Source organism: Triturus cristatus, chromosome 5_2 (genome assembly GCF_964204655.1).
Source record: "Triturus cristatus chromosome 5_2, aTriCri1.1, whole genome shotgun sequence".
NCBI lineage: Eukaryota > Metazoa > Chordata > Amphibia > Caudata > Salamandridae > Triturus > Triturus cristatus.
This window is the reverse complement of record NC_140588.1, coordinates 553,269,488-553,293,835: the sequence shown is the minus strand read 5'-3', so window position 1 is coordinate 553,293,835 and position 24,348 is coordinate 553,269,488. Positions and strand designations below refer to the sequence as shown.

General features: G+C 33.6%; 6 non-coding genes across 6 annotated transcripts; all 6 read left to right on the top strand.

Annotated features, from left to right (window-relative positions):
- Positions 1-1,153: 1,153 nt before the first annotated feature.
- Positions 1,154-1,225, top strand: TRNAQ-CUG (transfer RNA glutamine (anticodon CUG)). The gene has a single exon. It is a non-coding gene; the product is annotated as a tRNA-Gln (tRNA).
- A 2,444-nt stretch (positions 1,226-3,669) lies between these two features.
- On the top strand, positions 3,670-3,741 carry TRNAQ-CUG (transfer RNA glutamine (anticodon CUG)). The gene has a single exon. It is a non-coding gene; the product is annotated as a tRNA-Gln (tRNA).
- Positions 3,742-6,186: 2,445 nt separating this feature from the next.
- Positions 6,187-6,258, top strand: TRNAQ-CUG (transfer RNA glutamine (anticodon CUG)). The gene has a single exon. It is a non-coding gene; the product is annotated as a tRNA-Gln (tRNA).
- Positions 6,259-8,702: 2,444 nt separating this feature from the next.
- TRNAQ-CUG (transfer RNA glutamine (anticodon CUG)) lies at positions 8,703-8,774 on the top strand. The gene has a single exon. It is a non-coding gene; the product is annotated as a tRNA-Gln (tRNA).
- Positions 8,775-11,218: 2,444 nt separating this feature from the next.
- TRNAQ-CUG (transfer RNA glutamine (anticodon CUG)) lies at positions 11,219-11,290 on the top strand. The gene has a single exon. It is a non-coding gene; the product is annotated as a tRNA-Gln (tRNA).
- A 2,444-nt stretch (positions 11,291-13,734) lies between these two features.
- On the top strand, positions 13,735-13,806 carry TRNAQ-CUG (transfer RNA glutamine (anticodon CUG)). The gene has a single exon. It is a non-coding gene; the product is annotated as a tRNA-Gln (tRNA).
- The last annotated feature ends 10,542 nt before the right edge of the window (positions 13,807-24,348 follow it).

The window sequence follows — 24,348 nt, the reverse complement described above, 5'->3', positions numbered from 1 at the left end:
TTTATTTGGAACAACATCACATTTACTTATAAACATGTAAAAATCAACCTGTACATATGTATCTCTGTATATATAGCTATATGTCTCTGTATATTTATAGGAACATATAAACATATAGATTATAAAAATAAATATAATTAGTGGAGGTGAAAATCATGAACAGTTGTTGCCTCTCAGCATTTGAAACATGAGTTTCTACTTCTTTCTCTTTTATATGTCCTGAAATTGAGATAGTCACTTTTTACTCATTATTGATCCAACAATACAGTTGATGTATACAAAGCATATCATATGATTTCTGAATGAAGTTCAAAAATGAGAATTTGATCAGTACCTGTCATGCCTCCGACCAAAAGCTTATATTTTACGATTGGAGATCAACTGTTGTAAATCAGCATGAAAAACATTTTCTTTTCACGATTTCCATACTAATATAAAACAACATTTTTACTAGCTGAATGAGATCATCATTTGGGTTCCTCTATGTTTGATTGAAGAAAACTTCTCATTCAAAATGTGCTATTTTTGCCTTATCAATAGCGGGAACGCTTAAAAAAGTCATGCTGTGAATCACCCGTCTGAAATGCGTTTGAGAAAATCAGGATATGATTTTATAATGGCTAACTACTTTGTGAAGAAATTTGATGTCAAAGTATTGTAAAGTTTGTATTGATGTAACTTGTTCAAGCTGATGGACATTTTGAAAGCATTCAATAATTGACTCTTTCAACCTACTGGTGTTGGATTTGAGCTATCAATGAACAAAGATGAAGAAATGGAAAAGCTCAAGAGTAATAAAAAAAGTCCCTCCAAGGTTTCAAATCGGATCATTGGATGCAAAGTCCAAATTGCCAACCATTGCTCTATCGAGCCACCCATGCAGGAGACAGAGACATTGCTTCAGTAGTCTGGAAATGTAGACTGTTTTATTATGCTACAGGCAAAGATGAACATTGTGATATAACTTTTATATTCAGATAAACATTTGAATATTTAACACTTTTATAGAGAATATAGCTGAAAAGAATCAAATCACATTAAATCTCTATCCACTATGACCATTCAAATGAGATATCTTTTTATCAATATAAGAGAAGGACATCACTGATGCGCTCTCTTTTGTCTCAATGGAAAAGGCACTCTTGTGTGAGAGGGTTCCATGGTGTAATGGTTAGCACTCTGGACTCTGAATCCAGCGATCTGAGTTCAAATCTCGGTGGGACCTACTACAATTATGAGATTCACTGTTTAACTCATTTTTTAGAATTTGGTCTAGAAAAAACCTAATATCAATGTTTTATACTGATGCGTATGAACGCATAAGTATGTATAGATGCATACATAGCTTTATCCATCTAGATAGCTGTTAGACAATATGAACATATCAATTATTCATAAACATAAATATTGAAGCTGAACCTAGAAACTGTTCTTTCACATCCACATTGTAAACATGAGTTTATTTTCCTTTCTCATCTATATGGCCAGTAATGAGATAGTTCATTTTTGCTGATTTCTTAGCTGACAACATGCTGGACTTACACAGTGCATTTCATTGTGAATTTCTTTGAAAGTGAATTTCAGATTCACACCTTTGACATGTCTTTCAAAAGATTCAACTTTATTGGTTGTGGATTTACTGTTGAAAATCAGTGTGTAAAATCTTTGTACGTCTGAATTTCAAGATTATTATTCAAAATGCACATCTTCGGTCCCCGTAATACAAAGTTTGACTCCTCAAGTTTTGTTTTAATGAATGCTTTGCAATTAAAAAGTTCCTTGTTCCCCTTATCAATAACAGTAAGATTTTGAAAAGTAATGTCGTGCATCAGGCCCCTGTGATGAGTTTGAGAAACCAGAGTGAGTTTGTAAAATCTCTCATTATTTTGAGCCATTTAGTTTCCAGGTATTGTAAAAATTCTATTATTTGCTCACATCTAGTAAACTTTTAGAGTATAATCAATAAATTAATTGTTCACCCTACCGGTATTAGATATGTGATATTAATGAATACACTTGAAAGAAAATGATTTGGTCAAGAGTCATAAAATGGTCCCACCGCGATTTGAACTCGGATCATTGGATTCAAAGTCCAAAGTGCTAACATTACACCATGGAACCTCCCATGTGAAAGGAGTGCAAACTGCTGCAGCAATGTGGAAATGTCAAAGTTTTTAATATTCTACTGTCAAAGAGAAACTGAATTGGATTGCTTTCCTATTCTGGTAAACTTTTGCATATTGAACTATGTTGGGGAAGGATGTTGCCCAAAAGATTTAAATAACGTTATAACTCTGTTGAACAGTGGTTTTTATGTGAGATAATATTTTTCAATGAAAGATAAGTTGCCCCCTGAGGCAAATCTCTTCTGTCAAAATGGAAAGCTCACCCTGGTACGGGAGGGTGGATGGTGTCGTGGTTAGCACTCTGGACTCTGAAAACAGGGATCTGAGTACAAATTTCAGTGGGACTTATCTGAACATTACAATTTTCTTTTCCATTCAGTTCTTAAAAGTTTTATTTGGAACAACATCACATTTACTTATAAACATGTAAAAATCAACCTGTACATATGTATCTCTGTATATATAGCTATATGTCTCTGTATATTTATAGGAACATATAAACATATAGATTATAAAAATAAATATAATTAGTGGAGGTGAAAATCATGAACAGTTGTTGCCTCTCAGCATTTGAAACATGAGTTTCTACTTCTTTCTCTTTTATATGTCCTGAAATTGAGATAGTCACTTTTTACTCATTATTGATCCAACAATACAGTTGATGTATACAAAGCATATCATATGATTTGTGAATGAAGTTCAAAAATGAGAATTTGATCAGTACCTGTCATGCCTCCGACCAAAAGCTTATATTTTACGATTGGAGATCAACTGTTGTAAATCAGCATGAAAAACATTTTCTTTTCACGATTTCCATACTAATATAAAACAACATTTTTACTAGCTGAATGAGATCATCATTTGGGTTCCTCTATGTTTGATTGAAGAAAACTTCTCATTCAAAATGTGCTATTTTTGCCTTATCAATAGCGGGAACGCTTAAAAAAGTCATGCTGTGAATCACCCGTCTGAAATGCGTTTGAGAAAATCAGGATATGATTTTATAATGGCTAACTACTTTGTGAAGAAATTTGATGTCAAAGTATTGTAAAGTTTGTATTGATGTAACTTGTTCAAGCTGATGGACATTTTGAAAGCATTCAATAATTGACTCTTTCAACCTACTGGTGTTGAATTTGAGCTATCAATGAACAAAGATGAAGAAATGGAAAAGCTCAAGAGTAATAAAAAAAGTCCCTCCAAGGTTTCAAATCGGATCATTGGATGCAAAGTCCAAATTGCCAACCATTGCTCTATCGAGCCACCCATGCAGGAGACAGAGACATTGCTTCAGTAGTCTGGAAATGTAGACTGTTTTATTATGCTACAGGCAAAGATGAACATTGTGATATAACTTTTATATTCAGATAAACATTTGAATATTTAACACTTTTATAGAGAATATAGCTGAAAAGAATCAAATCACATTAAATCTCTATCCACTATGACCATTCAAATGAGATATCTTTTTATCAATATAAGAGAAGGACATCACTGATGCGCTCTCTTTTGTCTCAATGGAAAAGGCACTCTTGTGTGAGAGGGTTCCATGGTGTAATGGTTAGCACTCTGGACTCTGAATCCAGCGATCTGAGTTCAAATCTCGGTGGGACCTACTACAATTATGAGATTCACTGTTTAACTCATTTTTTAGAATTTGGTCTAGAAAAAACCTAATATCAATGTTTTATACTGATGCGTATGAACGCATAAGTATGTATAGATGCATACATAGCTTTATCCATCTAGATAGCTGTTAGACAATATGAACATATCAATTATTCATAAACATAAATATTGAAGCTGAACCTAGAAACTGTTCTTTCACATCCACATTGTAAACATGAGTTTATTTTCCTTTCTCATCTATATGGCCAGTAATGAGATAGTTCATTTTTGCTGATTTCTTAGCTGACAACATGCTGGACTTACACAGTGCATTTCATTGTGAATTTCTTTGAAAGTGAATTTCAGATTCACACCTTTGACATGTCTTTCAAAAGATTCAACTTTATTGGTTGTGGATTTACTGTTGAAAATCAGTGTGTAAAATCTTTGTACGTCTGAATTTCAAGATTATTATTCAAAATGCACATCTTCGGTCCCCGTAATACAAAGTTTGACTCCTCAAGTTTTGTTTTAATGAATGCTTTGCAATTAAAAAGTTCCTTGTTCCCCTTATCAATAACAGTAAGATTTTGAAAAGTAATGTCGTGCATCAGGCCCCTGTGATGAGTTTGAGAAACCAGAGTGAGTTTGTAAAATCTCTCATTATTTTGAGCCATTTAGTTTCCAGGTATTGTAAAAATTCTATTATTTGCTCACATCTAGTAAACTTTTAGAGTATAATCAATAAATTAATTGTTCACCCTACCGGTATTAGATATGTGATATTAATGAATACACTTGAAAGAAAATGATTTGGTCAAGAGTCATAAAATGGTCCCACCGCGATTTGAACTCGGATCATTGGATTCAAAGTCCAAAGTGCTAACCATTACACCATGGAACCTCCCATGTGAAAGGAGTGCAAACTGCTGCAGCAATGTGGAAATGTCAAAGTTTTTAATATTCTACTGTCAAAGAGAAACTGAATTGGATTGCTTTCCTATTCTGGTAAACTTTTGCATATTGAACTATGTTGGGGAAGGATGTTGCCCAAAAGACTCAAATAACGTTATAACTCTGTTGAACAGTGGTTTTTATGTGAGATAATATTTTTCAATGAAAGATAAGTTGCCCCCTGAGGCAAATCTCTTCTGTCAAAATGGAAAGCTCACCCTGGTACGGGAGGGTGGATGGTGTCGTGGTTAGCACTCTGGACTCTGAAAACAGGGATCTGAGTACAAATTTCAGTGGGACTTATCTGAACATTACAATTTTCTTTTCCATTCAGTTCTTAAAAGTTTTATTTGGAACAACATCACATTTACTTATAAACATGTAAAAATCAACCTGTACATATGTATCTCTGTATATATAGCTATATGTCTCTGTATATTTATAGGAACATATAAACATACAGATTATAAAAATAAATATAATTAGTGGAGGTGAAAATCATGAACAGTTGTTGCCTCTCAGCATTTGAAACATGAGTTTCTACTTCTTTCTCTTTTATATGTCCTGAAATTGAGATAGTCACTTTTTACTCATTATTGATCCAACAATACAGTTGATGTATACAAAGCATATCATATGATTTCTGAATGAAGTTCAAAAATGAGAATTTGATCAGTACCTGTCATGCCTCCGACCAAAAGCTTATATTTTACGATTGGAGATCAACTGTTGTAAATCAGCATGAAAAACATTTTCTTTTCACGATTTCCATACTAATATAAAACAACATTTTTACTAGCTGAATGAGATCATCATTTGGGTTCCTCTATGTTTGATTGAAGAAAACTTCTCATTCAAAATGTGCTATTTTTGCCTTATCAATAGCGGGAACGCTTAAAAAAGTCATGCTGTGAATCACCCGTCTGAAATGCGTTTGAGAAAATCAGGATATGATTTTATAATGGCTAACTACTTTGTGAAGAAATTTGATGTCAAAGTATTGTAAAGTTTGTATTGATGTAACTTGTTCAAGCTGATGGACATTTTGAAAGCATTCAATAATTGACTCTTTCAACCTACTGGTGTTGAATTTGAGCTATCAATGAACAAAGATGAAGAAATGGAAAAGCTCAAGAGTAATAAAAAAAGTCCCTCCAAGGTTTCAAATCGGATCATTGGATGCAAAGTCCAAATTGCCAACCATTGCTCTATCGAGCCACCCATGCAGGAGACAGAGACATTGCTTCAGTAGTCTGGAAATGTAGACTGTTTTATTATGCTACAGGCAAAGATGAACATTGTGATATAACTTTTATATTCAGATAAACATTTGAATATTTAACACTTTTATAGAGAATATAGCTGAAAAGAATCAAATCACATTAAATCTCTATCCACTATGACCATTCAAATGAGATATCTTTTTATCAATATAAGAGAAGGACATCACTGATGCGCTCTCTTTTGTCTCAATGGAAAAGGCACTCTTGTGTGAGAGGGTTCCATGGTGTAATGGTTAGCACTCTGGACTCTGAATCCAGCGATCTGAGTTCAAATCTCGGTGGGACCAACTACAATTATGAGATTCACTGTTTAACTCATTTTTTAGAATTTGGTCTAGAAAAAACCTAATATCAATGTTTTATACTGATGCGTATGAACGCATAAGTATGTATAGATGCATACATAGCTTTATCCATCTAGATAGCTGTTAGACAATATGAACATATCAATTATTCATAAACATAAATATTGAAGCTGAACCTAGAAACTGTTCTTTCACATCCACATTGTAAACATGAGTTTATTTTCCTTTCTCATCTATATGGCCAGTAATGAGATAGTTCATTTTTGCTGATTTCTTAGCTGACAACATGCTGGACTTACACAGTGCATTTCATTGTGAATTTCTTTGAAAGTGAATTTCAGATTCACACCTTTGACATGTCTTTCAAAAGATTCAACTTTATTGGTTGTGGATTTACTGTTGAAAATCAGTGTGTAAAATCTTTGTACGTCTGAATTTCAAGATTATTATTCAAAATGCACATCTTCGGTCCCCGTAATACAAAGTTTGACTCCTCAAGTTTTGTTTTAATGAATGCTTTGCAATTAAAAAGTTCCTTGTTCCCCTTATCAATAACAGTAAGATTTTGAAAAGTAATGTCGTGCATCAGGCCCCTGTGATGAGTTTGAGAAACCAGAGTGAGTTTGTAAAATCTCTCATTATTTTGAGCCATTTAGTTTCCAGGTATTGTAAAAATTCTATTATTTGCTCACATCTAGTAAACTTTTAGAGTATAATCAATAAATTAATTGTTCACCCTACCGGTATTAGATATGTGATATTAATGAATACACTTGAAAGAAAATGATTTGGTCAAGAGTCATAAAATGGTCCCACCGCGATTTGAACTCGGATCATTGGATTCAAAGTCCAAAGTGCTAACATTACACCATGGAACCTCCCATGTGAAAGGAGTGCAAACTGCTGCAGCAATGTGGAAATGTCAAAGTTTTTAATATTCTACTGTCAAAGAGAAACTGAATTGGATTGCTTTCCTATTCTGGTAAACTTTTGCATATTGAACTATGTTGGGGAAGGATGTTGCCCAAAAGACTCAAATAACGTTATAACTCTGTTGAACAGTGGTTTTTATGTGAGATAATATTTTTCAATGAAAGATAAGTTGCCCCCTGAGGCAAATCTCTTCTGTCAAAATGGAAAGCTCACCCTGGTACGGGAGGGTGGATGGTGTCGTGGTTAGCACTCTGGACTCTGAAAACAGGGATCTGAGTACAAATTTCAGTGGGACTTATCTGAACATTACAATTTTCTTTTCCATTCAGTTCTTAAAAGTTTTATTTGGAACAACATCACATTTACTTATAAACATGTAAAAATCAACCTGTACATATGTATCTCTGTATATATAGCTATATGTCTCTGTATATTTATAGGAACATATAAACATATAGATTATAAAAATAAATATAATTAGTGGAGGTGAAAATCATGAACAGTTGTTGCCTCTCAGCATTTGAAACATGAGTTTCTACTTCTTTCTCTTTTATATGTCCTGAAATTGAGATAGTCACTTTTTACTCATTATTGATCCAACAATACAGTTGATGTATACAAAGCATATCATATGATTTCTGAATGAAGTTCAAAAATGAGAATTTGATCAGTACCTGTCATGCCTCCGACCAAAAGCTTATATTTTACGATTGGAGATCAACTGTTGTAAATCAGCATGAAAAACATTTTCTTTTCACGATTTCCATACTAATATAAAACAACATTTTTACTAGCTGAATGAGATCATCATTTGGGTTCCTCTATGTTTGATTGAAGAAAACTTCTCATTCAAAATGTGCTATTTTCGCCTTATCAATAGCGGGAAAGCTTAAAAAAGTGATGCTGTGAATCACCCGTCTGAAATGCGTTTGAGAAAATCAGGATATGATTTTATAATGGCTAACTACTTTGTGAAGAAATTTGATGTCAAAGTATTGTAAAGTTTGTATTGATGTAACTTGTTCAAGCTGATGGACATTTTGAAAGCATTCAATAATTGACTCTTTCAACCTACTGGTGTTGGATTTGAGCTATCAATGAACAAAGATGAAGAAATGGAAAAGCTCAAGAGTAATAAAAAAAGTCCCTCCAAGGTTTCAAATCGGATCATTGGATGCAAAGTCCAAATTGCCAACCATTGCTCTATCGAGCCACCCATGCAGGAGACAGAGACATTGCTTCAGTAGTCTGGAAATGTAGACTGTTTTATTATGCTACAGGCAAAGATGAACATTGTGATATAACTTTTATATTCAGATAAACATTTGAATATTTAACACTTTTATAGAGAATATAGCTGAAAAGAATCAAATCACATTAAATCTCTATCCACTATGACCATTCAAATGAGATATCTTTTTATCAATATAAGAGAAGGACATCACTGATGCGCTCTCTTTTGTCTCAATGGAAAAGGCACTCTTGTGTGAGAGGGTTCCATGGTGTAATGGTTAGCACTCTGGACTCTGAATCCAGCGATCTGAGTTCAAATCTCGGTGGGACCTACTACAATTATGAGATTCACTGTTTAACTCATTTTTTAGAATTTGGTCTAGAAAAAACCTAATATCAATGTTTTATACTGATGCGTATGAACGCATAAGTATGTATAGATGCATACATAGCTTTATCCATCTAGATAGCTGTTAGACAATATGAACATATCAATTATTCATAAACATAAATATTGAAGCTGAACCTAGAAACTGTTCTTTCACATCCACATTGTAAACATGAGTTTATTTTCCTTTCTCATCTATATGGCCAGTAATGAGATAGTTCATTTTTGCTGATTTCTTAGCTGACAACATGCTGGACTTACACAGTGCATTTCATTGTGAATTTCTTTGAAAGTGAATTTCAGATTCACACCTTTGACATGTCTTTCAAAAGATTCAACTTTATTGGTTGTGGATTTACTGTTGAAAATCAGTGTGTAAAATCTTTGTACGTCTGAATTTCAAGATTATTATTCAAACTGCACATCTTCGGTCCCCGTAATACAAAGTTTGACTCCTCAAGTTTTGTTTTAATGAATGCTTTGCAATTAAAAAGTTCCTTGTTCCCCTTATCAATAACAGTAAGATTTTGAAAAGTAATGTCGTGCATCAGGCCCCTGTGATGAGTTTGAGAAACCAGAGTGAGTTTGTAAAATCTCTCATTATTTTGAGCCATTTAGTTTCCAGGTATTGTAAAAATTCTATTATTTGCTCACATCTAGTAAACTTTTACAGTATAATCAATAAATTAATTGTTCACCCTACCGGTATTAGATATGTGATATTAATGAATACACTTGAAAGAAAATGATTTGGTCAAGAGTCATAAAATGGTCCCACCGCGATTTGAACTCGGATCATTGGATTCAAAGTCCAAAGTGCTAACATTACACCATGGAACCTCCCATGTGAAAGGAGTGCAAACTGCTGCAGCAATGTGGAAATGTCAAAGTTTTTAATATTCTACTGTCAAAGAGAAACTGAATTGGATTGCTTTCCTATTCTGGTAAACTTTTGCATATTGAACTATGTTGGGGAAGGATGTTGCCCAAAAGACTCAAATAACGTTATAACTCTGTTGAACAGTGGTTTTTATGTGAGATAATATTTTTCAATGAAAGATAAGTTGCCCCCTGAGGCAAATCTCTTCTGTCAAAATGGAAAGCTCACCCTGGTACGGGAGGGTGGATGGTGTCGTGGTTAGCACTCTGGACTCTGAAAACAGGGATCTGAGTACAAATTTCAGTGGGACTTATCTGAACATTACAATTTTCTTTTCCATTCAGTTCTTAAAAGTTTTATTTGGAACAACATCACATTTACTTATAAACATGTAAAAATCAACCTGTACATATGTATCTCTGTATATATAGCTATATGTCTCTGTATATTTATAGGAACATATAAACATATAGATTATAAAAATAAATATAATTAGTGGAGGTGAAAATCATGAACAGTTGTTGCCTCTCAGCATTTGAAACATGAGTTTCTACTTCTTTCTCTTTTATATGTCCTGAAATTGAGATAGTCACTTTTTACTCATTATTGATCCAACAATACAGTTGATGTATACAAAGCATATCATATGATTTGTGAATGAAGTTCAAAAATGAGAATTTGATCAGTACCTGTCATGCCTCCGACCAAAAGCTTATATTTTACGATTGGAGATCAACTGTTGTAAATCAGCATGAAAAACATTTTCTTTTCACGATTTCCATACTAATATAAAACAACATTTTTACTAGCTGAATGAGATCATCATTTGGGTTCCTCTATGTTTGATTGAAGAAAACTTCTCATTCAAAATGTGCTATTTTTGCCTTATCAATAGCGGGAACGCTTAAAAAAGGCATGCTGTGAATCACCCGTCTGAAATGCGTTTGAGAAAATCAGGATATGATTTTATAATGGCTAACTACTTTGTGAAGAAATTTGATGTCAAAGTATTGTAAAGTTTGTATTGATGTAACTTGTTCAAGCTGATGGACATTTTGAAAGCATTCAATAATTGACTCTTTCAACCTACTGGTGTTGAATTTGAGCTATCAATGAACAAAGATGAAGAAATGGAAAAGCTCAAGAGTAATAAAAAAAGTCCCTCCAAGGTTTCAAATCGGATCATTGGATGCAAAGTCCAAATTGCCAACCATTGCTCTATCGAGCCACCCATGCAGGAGACAGAGACATTGCTTCAGTAGTCTGGAAATGTAGACTGTTTTATTATGCTACAGGCAAAGATAAACATTGTGATATAACTTTTATATTCAGATAAACATTTGAATATTTAACACTTTTATAGAGAATATAGCTGAAAAGAATCAAATCACATTAAATCTCTATCCACTATGACCATTCAAATGAGATATCTTTTTATCATTATAAGAGAAGGACATCACTGATGCGCTCTCTTTTGTCTCAATGGAAAAGGCACTCTTGTGTGAGAGGGTTCCATGGTGTAATGGTTAGCACTCTGGACTCTGAATCCAGCGATCTGAGTTCAAATCTCGGTGGGACCTACTACAATTATGAGATTCACTGTTTAACTCATTTTTTAGAATTTGGTCTAGAAAAAACCTAATATCAATGTTTTATACTGATGCGTATGAACGCATAAGTATGTATAGATGCATACATAGCTTTATCCATCTAGATAGCTGTTAGACAATATGAACATATCAATTATTCATAAACATAAATATTGAAGCTGAACCTAGAAACTGTTCTTTCACATCCACATTGTAAACATGAGTTTATTTTCCTTTCTCATCTATATGGCCAGTAATGAGATAGTTCATTTTTGCTGATTTCTTAGCTGACAACATGCTGGACTTACACAGTGCATTTCATTGTGAATTTCTTTGAAAGTGAATTTCAGATTCACACCTTTGACATGTCTTTCAAAAGATTCAACTTTATTGGTTGTGGATTTACTGTTGAAAATCAGTGTGTAAAATCTTTGTACGTCTGAATTTCAAGATTATTATTCAAACTGCACATCTTCGGTCCCCGTAATACAAAGTTTGACTCCTCAAGTTTTGTTTTAATGAATGCTTTGCAATTAAAAAGTTCCTTGTTCCCCTTATCAATAACAGTAAGATTTTGAAAAGTAATGTCGTGCATCAGGCCCCTGTGATGAGTTTGAGAAACCAGAGTGAGTTTGTAAAATCTCTCATTATTTTGAGCCATTTAGTTTCCAGGTATTGTAAAAATTCTATTATTTGCTCACATCTAGTAAACTTTTAGAGTATAATCAATAAATTAATTGTTCACCCTACCGGTATTAGATATGTGATATTAATGAATACACTTGAAAGAAAATGATTTGGTCAAGAGTCATAAAATGGTCCCACCGCGATTTGAACTCGGATCATTGGATTCAAAGTCCAAAGTGCTAACATTACACCATGGAACCTCCCATGTGAAAGGAGTGCAAACTGCTGCAGCAATGTGGAAATGTCAAAGTTTTTAATATTCTACTGTCAAAGAGAAACTGAATTGGATTGCTTTCCTATTCTGGTAAACTTTTGCATATTGAACTATGTTGGGGAAGGATGTTGCCCAAAAGACTCAAATAACGTTATAACTCTGTTGAACAGTGGTTTTTATGTGAGATAATATTTTTCAATGAAAGATAAGTTGCCCCCTGAGGCAAATCTCTTCTGTCAAAATGGAAAGCTCACCCTGGTACGGGAGGGTGGATGGTGTCGTGGTTAGCACTCTGGACTCTGAAAACAGGGATCTGAGTACAAATTTCAGTGGGACTTATCTGAACATTACAATTTTCTTTTCCATTCAGTTCTTAAAAGTTTTATTTGGAACAACATCACATTTACTTATAAACATGTAAAAATCAACCTGTACATATGTATCTCTGTATATATAGCTATATGTCTCTGTATATTTATAGGAACATATAAACATATAGATTATAAAAATAAATATAATTAGTGGAGGTGAAAATCATGAACAGTTGTTGCCTCTCAGCATTTGAAACATGAGTTTCTACTTCTTTCTCTTTTATATGTCCTGAAATTGAGATAGTCACTTTTTACTCATTATTGATCCAACAATACAGTTGATGTATACAAAGCATATCATATGATTTGTGAATGAAGTTCAAAAATGAGAATTTGATCAGTACCTGTCATGCCTCCGACCAAAAGCTTATATTTTACGATTGGAGATCAACTGTTGTAAATCAGCATGAAAAACATTTTCTTTTCACGATTTCCATACTAATATAAAACAACATTTTTACTAGCTGAATGAGATCATCATTTGGGTTCCTCTATGTTTGATTGAAGAAAACTTCTCATTCAAAATGTGCTATTTTTGCCTTATCAATAGCGGGAACGCTTAAAAAAGGCATGCTGTGAATCACCCGTCTGAAATGCGTTTGAGAAAATCAGGATATGATTTTATAATGGCTAACTACTTTGTGAAGAAATTTGATGTCAAAGTATTGTAAAGTTTGTATTGATGTAACTTGTTCAAGCTGATGGACATTTTGAAAGCATTCAATAATTGACTCTTTCAACCTACTGGTGTTGAATTTGAGCTATCAATGAACAAAGATGAAGAAATGGAAAAGCTCAAGAGTAATAAAAAAAGTCCCTCCAAGGTTTCAAATCGGATCATTGGATGCAAAGTCCAAATTGCCAACCATTGCTCTATCGAGCCACCCATGCAGGAGACAGAGACATTGCTTCAGTAGTCTGGAAATGTAGACTGTTTTATTATGCTACAGGCAAAGATGAACATTGTGATATAACTTTTATATTCAGATAAACATTTGAATATTTAACACTTTTATAGAGAATATAGCTGAAAAGAATCAAATCACATTAAATCTCTATCCACTATGACCATTCAAATGAGATATCTTTTTATCAATATAAGAGAAGGACATCACTGATGCGCTCTCTTTTGTCTCAATGGAAAAGGCACTCTTGTGTGAGAGGGTTCCATGGTGTAATGGTTAGCACTCTGGACTCTGAATCCAGCGATCTGAGTTCAAATCTCGGTGGGACCTACTACAATTATGAGATTCACTGTTTAACTCATTTTTTAGAATTTGGTCTAGAAAAAACCTAATATCAATGTTTTATACTGATGCGTATGAACGCATAAGTATGTATAGATGCATACATAGCTTTATCCATCTAGATAGCTGTTAGACAATATGAACATATCAATTATTCATAAACATAAATATTGAAGCTGAACCTAGAAACTGTTCTTTCACATCCACATTGTAAACATGAGTTTATTTTCCTTTCTCATCTATATGGCCAGTAATGAGATAGTTCATTTTTGCTGATTTCTTAGCTGACAACATGCTGGACTTACACAGTGCATTTCATTGTGAATTTCTTTGAAAGTGAATTTCAGATTCACACCTTTGACATGTCTTTCAAAAGATTCAACTTTATTGGTTGTGGATTTACTGTTGAAAATCAGTGTGTAAAATCTTTGTACGTCTGAATTTCAAGATTATTATTCAAACTGCACATCTTCGGTCCCCGTAATACAAAGTTTGACTCCTCAAGTTTTGTTTTAATGAATGCTTTGCAATTAAAAAGTTCCTTGTTCCCCTTATCAATAACAGTAAGATTTTAAAAAGTAATGTCGTGCATCAGGCCCCTGTGATGAGTTTGAGAAACCAGAGTGAGTTTGTAAAATCTCTCATTATTTTGAGCCATTTAGTTTCCAGGTATTGTAAAAATTCTATTATTTGCTCACATCTAGTAAACTTTTAGAGTATAATCAATAAATTAATTTTTCACCCTACCGGTATTAGATATGTGATATTAATGAATACACTTGAAAGAAAATGATTTGGTCAAGAGTCATAAAATGGTCCCACCGCGATTTGAACTCGGATCATTGGATTCAAAGTCCAAAGTGCTAACCATTACACCATGGAACCTCCCATGTGAAAGGAGTGCAAACTGCTGCAGCAATGTGGAAATGTCAAAGTTTTTAATATTCTACTGTCAAAGAGAAACTGAATTGGATTGCTTTCCTATTCTGGTAAACTTTTGCATATTGAACTATGTTGGGGAAGGATGTTGCCCAAAAGACTCAAATAACGTTATAACTCTGTTGAACAGTGGTTTTTATGTGAGATAATATTTTTCAATGAAAGATAAGTTGCCCCCTGAGGCAAATCTCTTCTGTCAAAATGGAAAGCTCACCCTGGTACGGGAGGGTGGATGGTGTCGTGGTTAGCACTCTGGACTCTGAAAACAGGGATCTGAGTACAAATTTCAGTGGGACTTATCTGAACATTACAATTTTCTTTTCCATTCAGTTCTTAAAAGTTTTATTTGGAACAACATCACATTTACTTATAAACATGTAAAAATCAACCTGTACATATGTATCTCTGTATATATAGCTATATGTCTCTGTATATTTATAGGAACATATAAACATATAGATTATAAAAATAAATATAATTAGTGGAGGTGAAAATCATGAACAGTTGTTGCCTCTCAGCATTTGAAACATGAGTTTCTACTTCTTTCTCTTTTATATGTCCTGAAATTGAGATAGTCACTTTTTACTCATTATTGATCCAACAATACAGTTGATGTATACAAAGCATATCATATGATTTGTGAATGAAGTTCAAAAATGAGAATTTGATCAGTACCTGTCATGCCTCCGACCAAAAGCTTATATTTTACGATTGGAGATCAACTGTTGTAAATCAGCATGAAAAACATTTTCTTTTCACGATTTCCATACTAATATAAAACAACATTTTTACTAGCTGAATGAGATCATCATTTGGGTTCCTCTATGTTTGATTGAAGAAAACTTCTCATTCAAAATGTGCTATTTTTGCCTTATCAATAGCGGGAACGCTTAAAAAAGTGATGCTGTGAATCACCCGTCTGAAATGCGTTTGAGAAAATCAGGATATGATTTTATAATGGCTAACTACTTTGTGAAGAAATTTGATGTCAAAGTATTGTAAAGTTTGTATTGATGTAACTTGTTCAAGCTGATGGACATTTTGAAAGCATTCAATAATTGACTCTTTCAACCTACTGGTGTTGAATTTGAGCTATCAATGAACAAAGATGAAGAAATGGAAAAGCTCAAGAGTAATAAAAAAAGTCCCTCCAAGGTTTCAAATCGGATCATTGGATGCAAAGTCCAAATTGCCAACCATTGCTCTATCGAGCCACCCATGCAGGAGACAGAGACATTGCTTCAGTAGTCTGGAAATGTAGACTGTTTTATTATGCTACAGGCAAAGATGAACATTGTGATATAACTTTTATATTCAGATAAACATTTGAATATTTAACACTTTTATAGAGAATATAGCTGAAAAGAATCAAATCACATTAAATCTCTATCCACTATGACCATTCAAATGAGATATCTTTTTATCAATATAAGAGAAGGACATCACTGATGCGCTCTCTTTTGTCTCAATGGAAAAGGCACTCTTGTGTGAGAGGGTTCCAAGGTGTAATGGTTAGCACTCTGGACTCTGAATCCAGCGATCCGAGTTCAAATCTCGGTGGGACCTACTACAATTATGAGATTCACTGTTTAACTCATTTTTTAGAATTTGGTCTAGAAAAAACCTAATATCAATGTTTTATACTGATGCGTATGAACGCATAAGTATGTATAGATGCATACATAGCTTTATCCATCTAGATAGCTGTTAGACAATATGAACATATCAATTATTCATAAACATAAATATTGAAGCTGAACCTAGAAACTGTTCTTTCACATCCACATTGTAAACATGAGTTTATTTTCCTTTCTCATCTATATGGCCAGTAATGAGATAGTTCATTTTTGCTGATTTCTTAGCTGACAACATGCTGGACTTACACAGTGCATTTCATTGTGAATTTCTTTGAAAGTGAATTTCAGATTCACACCTTTGACATGTCTTTCAAAAGATTCAACTTTATTGGTTGTGGATTTACTGTTGAAAATCAGTGTGTAAAATCTTTGTACGTCTGAATTTCAAGATTATTATTCAAACTGCACATCTTCGGTCCCCGTAATACAAAGTTTGACTCCTCAAGTTTTGTTTTAATGAATGCTTTGCAATTAAAAAGTTCCTTGTTCCCCTTATCAATAACAGTAAGATTTTAAAAAGTAATGTCGTGCATCAGGCCCCTGTGATGAGTTTGAGAAACCAGAGTGAGTTTGTAAAATCTCTCATTATTTTGAGCTATTTAGTTTCCAGGTATTGTAAAAATTCTATTATTTGCTCACATCTAGTAAACTTTTAGAGTATAATCAATAAATTAATTGTTCACCCTACCGGTATTAGATATGTGATATTAATGAATACACTTGAAAGAAAATGATTTGGTCAAGAGTCATAAAATGGTCCCACCGCGATTTGAACTCGGATCATTGGATTCAAAGTCCAAAGTGCTAACCATTACACCATGGAACCTCCCATGTGAAAGGAGTGCAAACTGCTGCAGCAATGTGGAAATGTCAAAGTTTTTAATATTCTACTGTCAAAGAGAAACTGAATTGGATTGCTTTCCTATTCTGGTAAACTTTTGCATATTGAACTATGTTGGGGAAGGATGTTGCCCAAAAGACTCAAATAACGTTATAACTCTGTTGAACAGTGGTTTTTATGTGAGATAATATTTTTCAATGAAAGATAAGTTGCCCCCTGAGGCAAATCTCTTCTGTCAAAATGGAAAGCTCACCCTGGTACGGGAGGGTGGATGGTGTCGTGGTTAGCACTCTGGACTCTGAAAACAGGGATCTGAGTACAAATTTCAGTGGGACTTATCTGAACATTACAATTTTCTTTTCCATTCAGTTCTTAAAAGTTTTATTTGGAACAACATCACATTTACTTATAAACATGTAAAAATCAACCTGTACATATGTATCTCTGTATATATAGCTATATGTCTCTGTATATTTATAGGAACATATAAACATATAGATTATAAAAATAAATATAATTAGTGGAGGTGAAAATCATGAACAGTTGTTGCCTCTCAGCATTTGAAACATGAGTTTCTACTTCTTTCTCTTTTATATGTCCTGAAATTGAGATAGTCACTTTTTACTCATTATTGATCCAACAATACAGTTGATGTATACAAAGCATATCATATGATTTGTGAATGAAGTTCAAAAATGAGAATTTGATCAGTACCTGTCATGCCTCCGACCAAAAGCTTATATTTTACGATTGGAGATCAACTGTTGTAAATCAGCATGAAAAACATTTTCTTTTCACGATTTCCATACTAATATAAAACAACATTTTTACTAGCTGAATGAGATCATCATTTGGGTTCCTCTATGTTTGATTGAAGAAAACTTCTCATTCAAAATGTGCTATTTTTGCCTTATCAATAGCGGGAACGCTTAAAAAAGTGATGCTGTGAATCACCCGTCTGAAATGCGTTTGAGAAAATCAGGATATGATTTTATAATGGCTAACTACTTTGTGAAGAAATTTGATGTCAAAGTATTGTAAAGTTTGTATTGATGTAACTTGTTCAAGCTGATGGACATTTTGAAAGCATTCAATAATTGACTCTTTCAACCTACTGGTGTTGAATTTGAGCTATCAATGAACAAAGATGAAGAAATGGAAAAGCTCAAGAGTAATAAAAAAAGTCCCTCCAAGGTTTCAAATCGGATCATTGGATGCAAAGTCCAAATTGCCAACCATTGCTCTATCGAGCCACCCATGCAGGAGACAGAGACATTGCTTCAGTAGTCTGGAAATGTAGACTGTTTTATTATGCTACAGGCAAAGATGAACATTGTGATATAACTTTTATATTCAGATAAACATTTGAATATTTAACACTTTTATAGAGAATATAGCTGAAAAGAATCAAATCACATTAAATCTCTATCCACTATGACCATTCAAATGAGATATCTTTTTATCAATATAAGAGAAGGACATCACTGATGCGCTCTCTTTTGTCTCAATGGAAAAGGCACTCTTGTGTGAGAGGGTTCCAAGGTGTAATGGTTAGCACTCTGGACTCTGAATCCAGCGATCCGAGTTCAAATCTCGGTGGGACCTACTACAATTATGAGATTCACTGTTTAACTCATTTTTTAGAATTTGGTCTAGAAAAAACCTAATATCAATGTTTTATACTGATGCGTATGAACGCATAAGTATGTATAGATGCATACATAGCTTTATCCATCTAGATAGCTGTTAGACAATATGAACATATCAATTATTCATAAACATAAATATTGAAGCTGAACCTAGAAACTGTTCTTTCACATCCACATTGTAAACATGAGTTTATTTTCCTTTCTCATCTATATGGCCAGTAATGAGATAGTTCATTTTTGCTGATTTCTTAGCTGACAACATGCTGGACTTACACAGTGCATTTCATTGTGAATTTCTTTGAAAGTGAATTTCAGATTCACACCTTTGACATGTCTTTCAAAAGATTCAACTTTATTGGTTGTGGATTTACTGTTGAAAATCAGTGTGTAAAATCTTTGTACGTCTGAATTTCAAGATTATTATTCAAACTGCACATCTTCGGTCCCCGTAATACAAAGTTTGACTCCTCAAGTTTTGTTTTAATGAATGCTTTGCAATTAAAAAGTTCCTTGTTCCCCTTATCAATAACAGTAAGATTTTAAAAAGTAATGTCGTGCATCAGGCCCCTGTGATGAGTTTGAGAAACCAGAGTGAGTTTGTAAAATCTCTCATTATTTTGAGCCATTTAGTTTCCAGGTATTGTAAAAATTCTATTATTTGCTCACATCTAGTAAACTTTTAGAGTATAATCAATAAATTAATTGTTCACCCTACCGGTATTAGATATGTGATATTAATGAATACACTTGAAAGAAAATGATTTGGTCAAGAGTCATAAAATGGTCCCACCGCGATTTGAACTCGGATCATTGGATTCAAAGTCCAAAGTGCTAACCATTACACCATGGAGCCTCCCATGTGAAAGGAGTGCAAACTGCTGCAGCAATGTGGAAATGTCAAAGTTTTTAATATTCTACTGTCAAAGAGAAACTGAATTGGATTGCTTTCCTATTCTGGTAAACTTTTGCATATTGAACTATGTTGGGGAAGGATGTTGCCCAAAAGACTCAAATAACGTTATAACTCTGTTGAACAGTGGTTTTTATGTGAGATAATATTTTTCAATGAAAGATAAGTTGCCCCCTGAGGCAAATCTCTTCTGTCAAAATGGAAAGCTCACCCTGGTACGGGAGGGTGGATGGTGTCGTGGTTAGCACTCTGGACTCTGAAAACAGGGATCTGAGTACAAATTTCAGTGGGACTTATCTGAACATTACAATTTTCTTTTCCATTCAGTTCTTAAAAGTTTTATTTGGAACAACATCACATTTACTTATAAACATGTAAAAATCAACCTGTACATATGTATCTCTGTATATATAGCTATATGTCTCTGTATATTTATAGGAACATATAAACATATAGATTATAAAAATAAATATAATTAGTGGAGGTGAAAATCATGAACAGTTGTTGCCTCTCAGCATTTGAAACATGAGTTTCTACTTCTTTCTCTTTTATATGTCCTGAAATTGAGATAGTCACTTTTTACTCATTATTGATCCAACAATACAGTTGATGTATACAAAGCATATCATATGATTTGTGAATGAAGTTCAAAAATGAGAATTTGATCAGTACCTGTCATGCCTCCGACCAAAAGCTTATATTTTACGATTGGAGATCAACTGTTGTAAATCAGCATGAAAAACATTTTCTTTTCACGATTTCCATACTAATATAAAACAACATTTTTACTAGCTGAATGAGATCATCATTTGGGTTCCTCTATGTTTGATTGAAGAAAACTTCTCATTCAAAATGTGCTATTTTTGCCTTATCAATAGCGGGAACGCTTAAAAAAGTGATGCTGTGAATCACCCGTCTGAAATGCGTTTGAGAAAATCAGGATATGATTTTATAATGGCTAACTACTTTGTGAAGAAATTTGATGTCAAAGTATTGTAAAGTTTGTATTGATGTAACTTGTTCAAGCTGATGGACATTTTGAAAGCATTCAATAATTGACTCTTTCAACCTACTGGTGTTGAATTTGAGCTATCAATGAACAAAGATGAAGAAATGGAAAAGCTCAAGAGTAATAAAAAAAGTCCCTCCAAGGTTTCAAATCGGATCATTGGATGCAAAGTCCAAATTGCCAACCATTGCTCTATCGAGCCACCCATGCAGGAGACAGAGACATTGCTTCAGTAGTCTGGAAATGTAGACTGTTTTATTATGCTACAGGCAAAGATGAACATTGTGATATAACTTTTATATTCAGATAAACATTTGAATATTTAACACTTTTATAGAGAATATAGCTGAAAAGAATCAAATCACATTAAATCTCTATCCACTATGACCATTCAAATGAGATATCTTTTTATCAATATAAGAGAAGGACATCACTGATGCGCTCTCTTTTGTCTCAATGGAAAAGGCACTCTTGTGTGAGAGGGTTCCAAGGTGTAATGGTTAGCACTCTGGACTCTGAATCCAGCGATCCGAGTTCAAATCTTGGTGGGACCTACTACAATTATGAGATTCACTGTTTAACTCATTTTTTAGAATTTGGTCTAGAAAAAACCTAATATCAATGTTTTATACTGATGCGTATGAACGCATAAGTATGTATAGATGCATACATAGCTTTATCCATCTAGATAGCTGTTAGACAATATGAACATATCAATTATTCATAAACATAAATATTGAAGCTGAACCTAGAAACTGTTCTTTCACATCCACATTGTAAACATGAGTTTATTTTCCTTTCTCATCTATATGGCCAGTAATGAGATAGTTCATTTTTGCTGATTTCTTAGCTGACAACATGCTGGACTTACACAGTGCATTTCATTGTGAATTTCTTTGAAAGTGAATTTCAGATTCACACCTTTGACATGTCTTTCAAAAGATTCAACTTTATTGGTTGTGGATTTACTGTTGAAAATCAGTGTGTAAAATCTTTGTACGTCTGAATTTCAAGATTATTATTCAAACTGCACATCTTCGGTCCCCGTAATACAAAGTTTGACTCCTCAAGTTTTGTTTTAATGAATGCTTTGCAATTAAAAAGTTCCTTGTTCCCCTTATCAATAACAGTAAGATTTTAAAAAGTAATGTCGTGCATCAGGCCCCTGTGATGAGTTTGAGAAACCAGAGTGAGTTTGTAAAATCTCTCATTATTTTGAGCCATTTAGTTTCCAGGTATTGTAAAAATTCTATTATTTGCTCACATCTAGTAAACTTTTAGAGTATAATCAATAAATTAATTGTTCACCCTACCGGTATTAGATATGTGATATTAATGAATACACTTGAAAGAAAATGATTTGGTCAAGAGTCATAAAATGGTCCCACCGCGATTTGAACTCGGATCATTGGATTCAAAGTCCAAAGTGCTAACCATTACACCATGGAACCTCCCATGTGAAAGGAGTGCAAACTGCTGCAGCAATGTGGAAATGTCAAAGTTTTTAATATTCTACTGTCAAAGAGAAACTGAATTGGATTGCTTTCCTATTCTGGTAAACTTTTGCATATTGAACTATGTTGGGGAAGGATGTTGCCCAAAAGACTCAAATAACGTTATAACTCTGTTGAACAGTGGTTTTTATGTGAGATAATATTTTTCAATGAAAGATAAGTTGCCCCCTGAGGCAAATCTCTTCTGTCAAAATGGAAAGCTCACCCTGGTACGGGAGGGTGGATGGTGTCGTGGTTAGCACTCTGGACTCTGAAAACAGGGATCTGAGTACAAATTTCAGTGGGACTTATCTGAACATTACAATTTTCTTTTCCATTCAGTTCTTAAAAGTTTTATTTGGAACAACATCACATTTACTTATAAACATGTAAAAATCAACCTGTACATATGTATCTCTGTATATATAGCTATATGTCTCTGTATATTTATAGGAACATATAAACATATAGATTATAAAAATAAATATAATTAGTGGAGGTGAAAATCATGAACAGTTGTTGCCTCTCAGCATTTGAAACATGAGTTTCTACTTCTTTCTCTTTTATATGTCCTGAAATTGAGATAGTCACTTTTTACTCATTATTGATCCAACAATACAGTTGATGTATACAAAGCATATCATATGATTTGTGAATGAAGTTCAAAAATGAGAATTTGATCAGTACCTGTCATGCCTCCGACCAAAAGCTTATATTTTACGATTGGAGATCAACTGTTGTAAATCAGCATGAAAAACATTTTCTTTTCACGATTTCCATACTAATATAAAACAACATTTTTACTAGCTGAATGAGATCATCATTTGGGTTCCTCTATGTTTGATTGAAGAAAACTTCTCATTCAAAATGTGCTATTTTTGCCTTATCAATAGCGGGAACGCTTAAAAAAGTCATGCTGTGAATCACCCGTCTGAAATGCGTTTGAGAAAATCAGGATATGATTTTATAATGGCTAACTACTTTGTGAAGAAATTTGATGTCAAAGTATTGTAAAGTTTGTATTGATGTAACTTGTTCAAGCTGATGGACATTTTGAAAGCATTCAATAATTGACTCTTTCAACCTACTGGTGTTGAATTTGAGCTATCAATGAACAAAGATGAAGAAATGGAAAAGCTCAAGAGTAATAAAAAAAGTCCCTCCAAGGTTTCAAATCGGATCATTGGATGCAAAGTCCAAATTGCCAACCATTGCTCTATCGAGCCACCCATGCAGGAGACAGAGACATTGCTTCAGTAGTCTGGAAATGTAGACTGTTTTATTATGCTACAGGCAAAGATGAACATTGTGATATAACTTTTATATTCAGATAAACATTTGAATATTTAACACTTTTATAGAGAATATAGCTGAAAAGAATCAAATCACATTAAATCTCTATCCACTATGACCATTCAAATGAGATATCTTTTTATCAATATAAGAGAAGGACATCACTGATGCGCTCTCTTTTGTCTCAATGGAAAAGGCACTCTTGTGTGAGAGGGTTCCAAGGTGTAATGGTTAGCACTCTGGACTCTGAATCCAGCGATCCGAGTTCAAATCTCGGTGGGACCTACTACAATTATGAGATTCACTGTTTAACTCATTTTTTAGAATTTGGTCTAGAAAAAACCTAATATCAATGTTTTATACTGATGCGTATGAACGCATAAGTATGTATAGATGCATACATAGCTTTATCCATCTAGATAGCTGTTAGACAATATGAACATATCAATTATTCATAAACATAAATATTGAAGCTGAACCTAGAAACTGTTCTTTCACATCCACATTGTAAACATGAGTTTATTTTCCTTTCTCATCTATATGGCCAGTAATGAGATAGTTCATTTTTGCTGATTTCTTAGCTGACAACATGCTGGACTTACACAGTGCATTTCATTGTGAATTTCTTTGAAAGTGAATTTCAGATTCACACCTTTGACATGTCTTTCAAAAGATTCAACTTTATTGGTTGTGGATTTACTGTTGAAAATCAGTGTGTAAAATCTTTGTACGTCTGAATTTCAAGATTATTATTCAAAC